General features: G+C 35.5%; 1 protein-coding gene across 5 annotated transcripts in view; it reads right to left on the bottom strand.

Annotated features, from left to right (window-relative positions):
* Positions 1-446: 446 nt before the first annotated feature.
* The window catches only part of LNPK (lunapark, ER junction formation factor), a 54497-nt gene continuing 47804 nt past the window's right edge, over positions 447-7139 (bottom strand). For 3 of the 5 annotated variants that reach the window (XR_010884559.1, XR_010884563.1, XR_010884561.1), the window contains exons 14-15: positions 3621-6490; positions 447-1034 (exon numbers count right to left, since the gene is read on the bottom strand). The gene's annotated coding sequence lies outside the window, so the exon portion shown is untranslated. The remainder of the gene's footprint in view (positions 1035-3620; positions 6491-7139) is intronic. The other 2 variants (XR_010884562.1, XR_010884560.1) reach the window with 2 other exon arrangements.

Genomic DNA, 7139 nt, shown 5'->3' with positions numbered 1-7139 from the left:
TGGCTATATATAATGCCCTTCCCATTAAGAGATGAAGAGTTACTGATAAATGTGTTATATTGAAGCACTTGAGTCTTTTGTCAAAGAGAAACCAGAAATAAACTGTGGGTGGATTAATAATGCTTGAGTTTTTTAGGACTCTATCACCGTGTTCATTCCTTTTCTGTATTTGCTGTATGAAAACATCCATTCAGACTATTCAGAGTGGCAAGACTTCCATTAACACCTCTATAGTTATATATGACAGTGAACATGTATAACCAGAACATAAAAAATAACAGTTCCAGAATTCTACCCCGACCTTGACAAAGACTCCCTACCCAAGAGGTTATTCATTCAACAGAAAGATTAGCTCAGTGAAATGTTACTAGTTTAATAAACTCCCCAATGACTTACTCTTTGTTCAGGTGTCAAAATAAAATGCCAAGCAATATTCTAGCCTTGCATAAACTCAAAAGGTAGACTTTATTAAAACATTATATTTATAAAATTTACAGATAGAAAATGAACAAAAATGCTTTCTTTTCTTGCATTCTCTATTAAACACATACATATTTACAAAATATGCACCTCTTGTACTCTGCAGATACATCACAGAATTTAGTCCTTCTTGGATGGAGTCCACTAAGCAGCCTATGAAAATATCAGTAAAGAAAAGTCAGCTTTAGCCAACTCTACAGACAATGGAAGTCTCAAGTATAACATGGCAGGAGAGAAATTCTGCCCAAATACATTTTGCTTTGAAGATGCACATTCCACAAACACAGCCGAAAGCCAGCTCCTAGGGGAGCAATGTTTCAGGGACTCTACTGACACATGCTTACTTGGCTAGTCTTCAGCAACAGGGCATTTGCGGAGCTACGAGGTCAGACATCCCGATCCTGCTGCCCAGGGAATTTCCACCTCAGTTTTCACCTCACAGTGAAGGAAAGTAAAGTGAAATCAGCGTTCACATACTGAAGAGTGTGCTTCTGGAAGCCACGGGGCTTTGAAGAAGTCCCATTCATCCTCGGTATGAGGGTCTCCAGCAGAACCTGCAGAAGGCAACAGCTAGGCAAAACACATTTTCTTTGTTCCTCCCTGACCACAGATGCATCACCTGTGGAAGGTGATACAACCCTTAAACTCATTTTTCAGTGGGGCATTGACTCAAGTGGAAATCTCAAGCCTTTAAGTAGGCTGCAGTTCCAAAAGTGTAGCTGGATGCCCAGGTACCAATTTGAGTGTTCAGATATTGACTTATAAAAATGTCTATGTTTATGTTTAGTAACTAAGCTTTATGTTATTTGAGAATTTTATCAAGCCACCTTCTGAGTCCAAAAGCAAAGATGATAGAGAATCAGCATTAGTATCTTTGAGAGAGGGTAAAAGGGGAGCAAGATATACTCTTGTACATTTGTTTTGAATATTTTTGAGAGTTATACAACTTTAGTTTTGCAAAGCAATTTTCCCACTTTCACTGAGAAACAAATCTGATTTGAAAAATCTTACATCAGCAGGGTTGTTTTGCAGATGTTATTTGCACCATTTATTTATCAAAAATAACTAGAAAATGTTTTTAAAACATCTTTCCAAACTGTACAAATAGCAATGTGACATGGGCTGTCTGTTTTACTTATACTGTTTTACTGTTTCATATTCTGAGCAAAGAGAGAGGCTATTTTCCCCAGGGGTTCAGGAGGGCATACTATTTCATTTCTTCAGAAAATTGTTTCTCTGGATTTCAATCTTTTTAGCCAGATATGACAAAATATAATATCAAGAACACTTATGCTTTTTATCAGCTCTATTTTCAAAGCATAAATAATAGATCAGTATACATTTAAGTCAGGTGACCAAGTCTTATTTCAGAAATCAGATAAGCATTTTACAATTTTTAAAGGATGCTGTTCATTTTCACAACAGTATCATTATGCCTTTAAAATGCTTTCAAAAGACCAATTTATAAGCATGGAGTGATTTTGAAGATGTTTCACTAGTGTTAATAATACCTTACTCAGGTGGCATTCAATTTGCTGAATCCTTGGGTTAATGAGGCAAATAAATCAAAATTAAATTGGCCTTGGAAAAAAATTCAGACAAAATTGCATCCATCACATTATATATACTGAGACTCCTTCAGTACTGTTCACAATGGCTAACAATATTCTAGCTCGCAGAATCATTACACTTATTCAGAATGCATCTTGTGAAAATTCTTAAAGCAATTGAGATTTTTAAAATCAAATAGATCAGACATCCATTACTGGATGAACATAATGTCTTATTATATTACATCAGGAATATTCACAATAAGATGCACACAGTCTTAGCTGAGTAGCTCACATTAAGTGCCCCTAAATTTCAACTGCCCATCATTTGTTCAGTCATATAACAATCTCCTTTCAGGAGGATTTCACACCACTGCAAGCCTGTAAGATAAGTTTCAAGTCTAAAAAAAGAAAATACATTCTGCATCCAGGCCGTCATTCACTGTCTCTTTAAAAAAGCCTCAGCTATGCAAAGCTGTAGCTAAATAGCTCAAACAAGCAGAAATGCTAGTGTTTTTGACAAATAAATATTTCTACTAATATTGTTGAAGTAGAAATGGTGCAAAAATACTATATTCACTCCCTTCTCTAAAATATGAGAGAAAAGCATTTTCCTGATACTATAAGAGGGATTCTGCTACTGTTGGGGAATACCAGTGTTGTCTGCTCTTTACAAATGGTTAATATTATACACTACTGTTTAGAGAGAAGAACTGAAGATGTCAGAGTTCTTATTAGAAGTAATAAATTCAGAGTGGGCAAACAACAATCAACAAGTACTGACTTGTAATGATACAACAGTTGCCAAGGTTTTGCCATTTTCACTTGTAGTAAAGTAACAAATATACTTTTCCACCCAGCTAACTACTACCACAATTGCATTCTTTTACTGTAAGCAACTTTCCTATAAAAATAGAGCCTTAATAGAAAAACAGACTTCCACATTGAATTGTTGCAACCACATTCATTGCTATGTCATCAACACACACAGTACCTTGGTTTGAAAACTGTTTTGGTTTTCAGCCATTTTCAGCTCAAGATTTCCACATACAGACTATTTACATTTTTTTAATGGAAAATACTGTGCAACAAGATTATTTCTTTCAAAATAAACTAGTACTATTAACATTTAAAATCAATGAAAGAATGCAAAAAAGCTGGAGTTTTCATTTTGAAGCAGTTAAAGGCCTAAGTTCCCTTTACATGGCACAGGTTCAAAGCAACAAGAAATGGCACAGAAACATGCTTCCAGAACTGAACTTCCCCACACAGGACCTTCCTTGTGGCTTTGCAGAAAAGTTTGTATGACCAAGACTTTGATTAGGACTAATTTATGTAATGATCTACTGTATTGGCTTTCTTTCCCTCTCAAAGGAGGGACAAGACTACAAATAGCAAAGAATTTGTTGCTAGAAGGTGTTAGAAAATCTGTAAGCGAGACCTTTCCATTTTGATGAAACTTTCGTTAGAAAAGTTTTCAGGTTTATGATCAATTTACAGCCAAGGTGCATATACAGCAAGTGATCACCCCCAAAGCCAGTTGCTAGAAAAAGAAACCTACTCTAGAAAAAAAGTTACCCGTCTACTCACCTTAGATTTGGGAGATACAAGCTTCAGTTCCTACTCCAAATCAACCACACTGGTCTTCTGCTCCTGCATAAGTGTCCCAACAAGGACAACCATTATTGTAAATTAGGTGTATGGATTTCTGACAGCTTAAAAATCCCGTTTTAAAAGGTGCTGATTTCATCTCAATACAGAACAGAATGAACATTTCTCCTAGCTCCTGAATTACAAATTATAATCTTCACCGAGGAAAAATTTCAATGCATAAGCACTCTAGCAAGCCAACACACTTAGTGTTTGGCTGCCGAGGAAGCCGGTATTTTAGAAAAACAGTAAGTTCTGCTGCACGTTATTCCTTTGAGTCTTGCTCATGACAGATAGCATTGATGAAAAGTCACCATTCAGTGGTTACTCAATTGCTTGCTCAGAATGACATAGTAATTTTATTCTGATTTTTAGTCCACAGAACAGAAGCTATAACTGGTACCAGTCCTCCTCTTACAGATGCAGAGGCTTTATACTCTTTGGCAATGGAGCATGGATTTGTGTTTTCATAGTGCCTACCAGGTAGTGGTTGTGCACTATCATTATCCAAATAATTTGTAACAACAGGTGAAGGAGAAGACTTGGAAACTAAACCAAATGTGTCTTGATCTGACCAGAAAAAAGATGAAACATTGCTGGAGCAGCTAAAGCAGCCTTCTAAATCAATACACAGTGCAGGTCTAATGAGATTCTCATATGTTCTACAAGATACTTAAAAAGAAAAAAAAGCAAGTTGACTTGTGTTATCATGCATGCAACTATAACTCTTATAAGTATTATTATGGGAGCTACATGGAGGCAGTGATATGTCAACTACTTGCAGGATCAGGCCTTAGCTGTAAGTCAGAATATGAACCTTACATTATCTCAGAACACATCAAAAAATGGTTAAAAAGATTCTCCCAGAAAACAGTATTGTAAAAGCCAATGGCACAAGAGTCAAAACTCACTCCCTTCTACTACTGAAGCAATGTTAATTTAAAAGCCAAGGTTCATTTGAAAAATAATCACCTGTAAATCAGAAAGTCTCCGAAGATTAATTTCTGCATTTACACTATTTGCAAAATATATTCAACTTAGAGACATCCTTTTTTTCCTGAAATAATTGCTTGCGAGATGAGAACTAAAACACAATCTCAAGTGTAGTAAAGGTAATTGCTGCACTTACTGCTCATGTCATGTTGATGTATTACTAAGTATCAAAGGTCACAGTTCTGTACTCATACATTATCAAATTTGAAAGAGCAATATTCGATTCTGACCAACCTTTAAACTGCCCAGAATGTGTGTGAAAACGGATGTGGGGCTAACTTGGATTTTAAAAAAATGAAGCCATGTTTCGGAAGCTGAGGGGTCAATCAGCTAGACTGACAGGGTTAGATGTCAGTTCTGCGCGTCTAATACTCTCTTAGATTATCAATGAGGTACAGTACACTGATCACAAGCTAAAGCAGTTGTACTAATGAAAATAAAACAGTCTGAAAAAATTAGGTAATACAGGCCTGTGACACAGGGCAGTACCTTGTGGACAATAATGCAAGAATAAGGACATAAATCACCATTTAGATACAATAAAACCTATAATATCTACCCTGAAACATACATGTTTATGGAATGGGGGAATTACAGACAAAAAGTCGGTATCTTCAGAATTCTACTGTCTCCTCTGAAGTTGCCACACAATATTTTTTACTGAATCAAGGCAGGTTTTCAATGCCTCTACTTCACTGCGCACACAAAATTTTGCAGTCTTATGCCAGCCTGACCTTTGAGAGTAGCTGGCTGTTCATGCCATGTACCAACAACTTTCACAATTGTTTGTGGTATAGATAAATTGGTCTTATCAGAATTTACTCAACCTTGAACAACTTTTGTTTTCTACCTATGCCAGTCCAACTGTGGGGGTGGGGGATGCACTGAAGAGGCAGGGACATCCCCATCCTTGTTTTGGTAACACACGAGGCCATTTAGGTCTATGAAATCCAACTTGAAATTGAGCACAGACAGTGCAAAATTAATTATTAAAAAGAACCATCATCTCAAAAGTACAAGTCACCTTAAAAACTGTTACTAGGCAAAGAGCAACATGATTCTTATTCCAGTCACAATCTGGATCAGATAAACAATCAACAGCCTTTTCAGAATCAAGTTTTTTCTTAGGTAATTACATACACAGCAAGGTAGCACATATTTGAATAAGAAGCAATATAATTTAACTTTATACATCTTTTTTAAATTTGTTGAATTCAATAAAAATATATTTCAAAAGGGGAGCACAAGCTTAAATATCTTCCCAACTACAAGCAGAAAAGCTAGGAGAAATTTCATAGTGAAGTCTATCAGACTAACAATTCACAGTAATCAACATCTTTGCCACTGGTTTTAATGGAGTTTCAATTACAGATGGAGTAACTGCTGGTCAAGACCATAGCTAAGATTGAAATGATACTTTTGATTAAAGAGGCTATTCATACTGTATACTACATAAACATACGAAATCTTTACTAATGCAACAAGGCTATTGAAACAACAGGAACTGAAACATTCTATAAATATAATATCTCCTGTTTAAATAAATGCTTAGAGTACAATAAATACAGGATACGCAACTACAAACATTGTTTAAGAAATGTTAACTTTCACATTTCACCTAAAACTTCATTTTAAATAGTTTTTTTAAAATGAACTTTGTGCTTTTGTAAAATGTTTGTCTCTGTGTTGAACAATTCATAATTAAGTTTCCTGAATTGAGTAGAGCTCCTTGAAGCGGTGCAAGAAATTAGAGGGCAGAACATTTCAGGATAGCTGGAAGGTCTTTGTTGCTTCAGAGTTTTCTACAAATCCAGCATCTTAATTTTCATTTAGGCAGCAAAATGGAGAGAGAAAGAGAAAAAGAAAATTATTATTTCAATTTAAGTTACAAATTTAGAGTTGAATTTGAATTTGCAAATTGAATACCCCAATTGTCCAATTTCCAGTATTTGCATCCATTGTTTTCTCCTGTATCTGATTATTTAAGGATTTTGCTGCATGTATTTCTAACTGTTGCAGTCTTCCTTTTGCAAATTATTCTTGTCACACAATGAAAAGAATACATGATTTCACAGTGGGGAAAAAGCTTATGAGGCACTGCTGAAATATATTAGTAACTGCTTACTGAGAATACTTAGTAGCCTAATGCTAGGTATGTACAGAAGCAGTCCTGAAGTATGTTTGTTCTCAGTGACGATAGTGAGAAATACTAGTACTATGAGAATTATAGTCAGCACCTCCCTTCTACGTAAAAATTAAGTCATGATCAAATTGATTTTATGCAACCTTGAAAGGGTTATATTGCAATTCAGTGCTTTAGATTTTTCACCATTGCCAACTCAGATAATCTTATCAAGAATCTTAAGAGTTTGCTTTAATCTCAAAACCCCATGGTTTGGGAGCAAATTATTGTATATTCAATATGTTTCATTTTAAAACCCTTCTCTCTATCCTGCCCATCATACA

The sequence above is a fragment of the Apteryx mantelli genome, chromosome 6 (assembly GCF_036417845.1).
Source record: "Apteryx mantelli isolate bAptMan1 chromosome 6, bAptMan1.hap1, whole genome shotgun sequence".
Taxonomy (NCBI): Eukaryota; Metazoa; Chordata; class Aves; order Apterygiformes; family Apterygidae; genus Apteryx; species Apteryx mantelli.
This window is presented reverse-complemented; position numbering and strand designations above follow the sequence as displayed.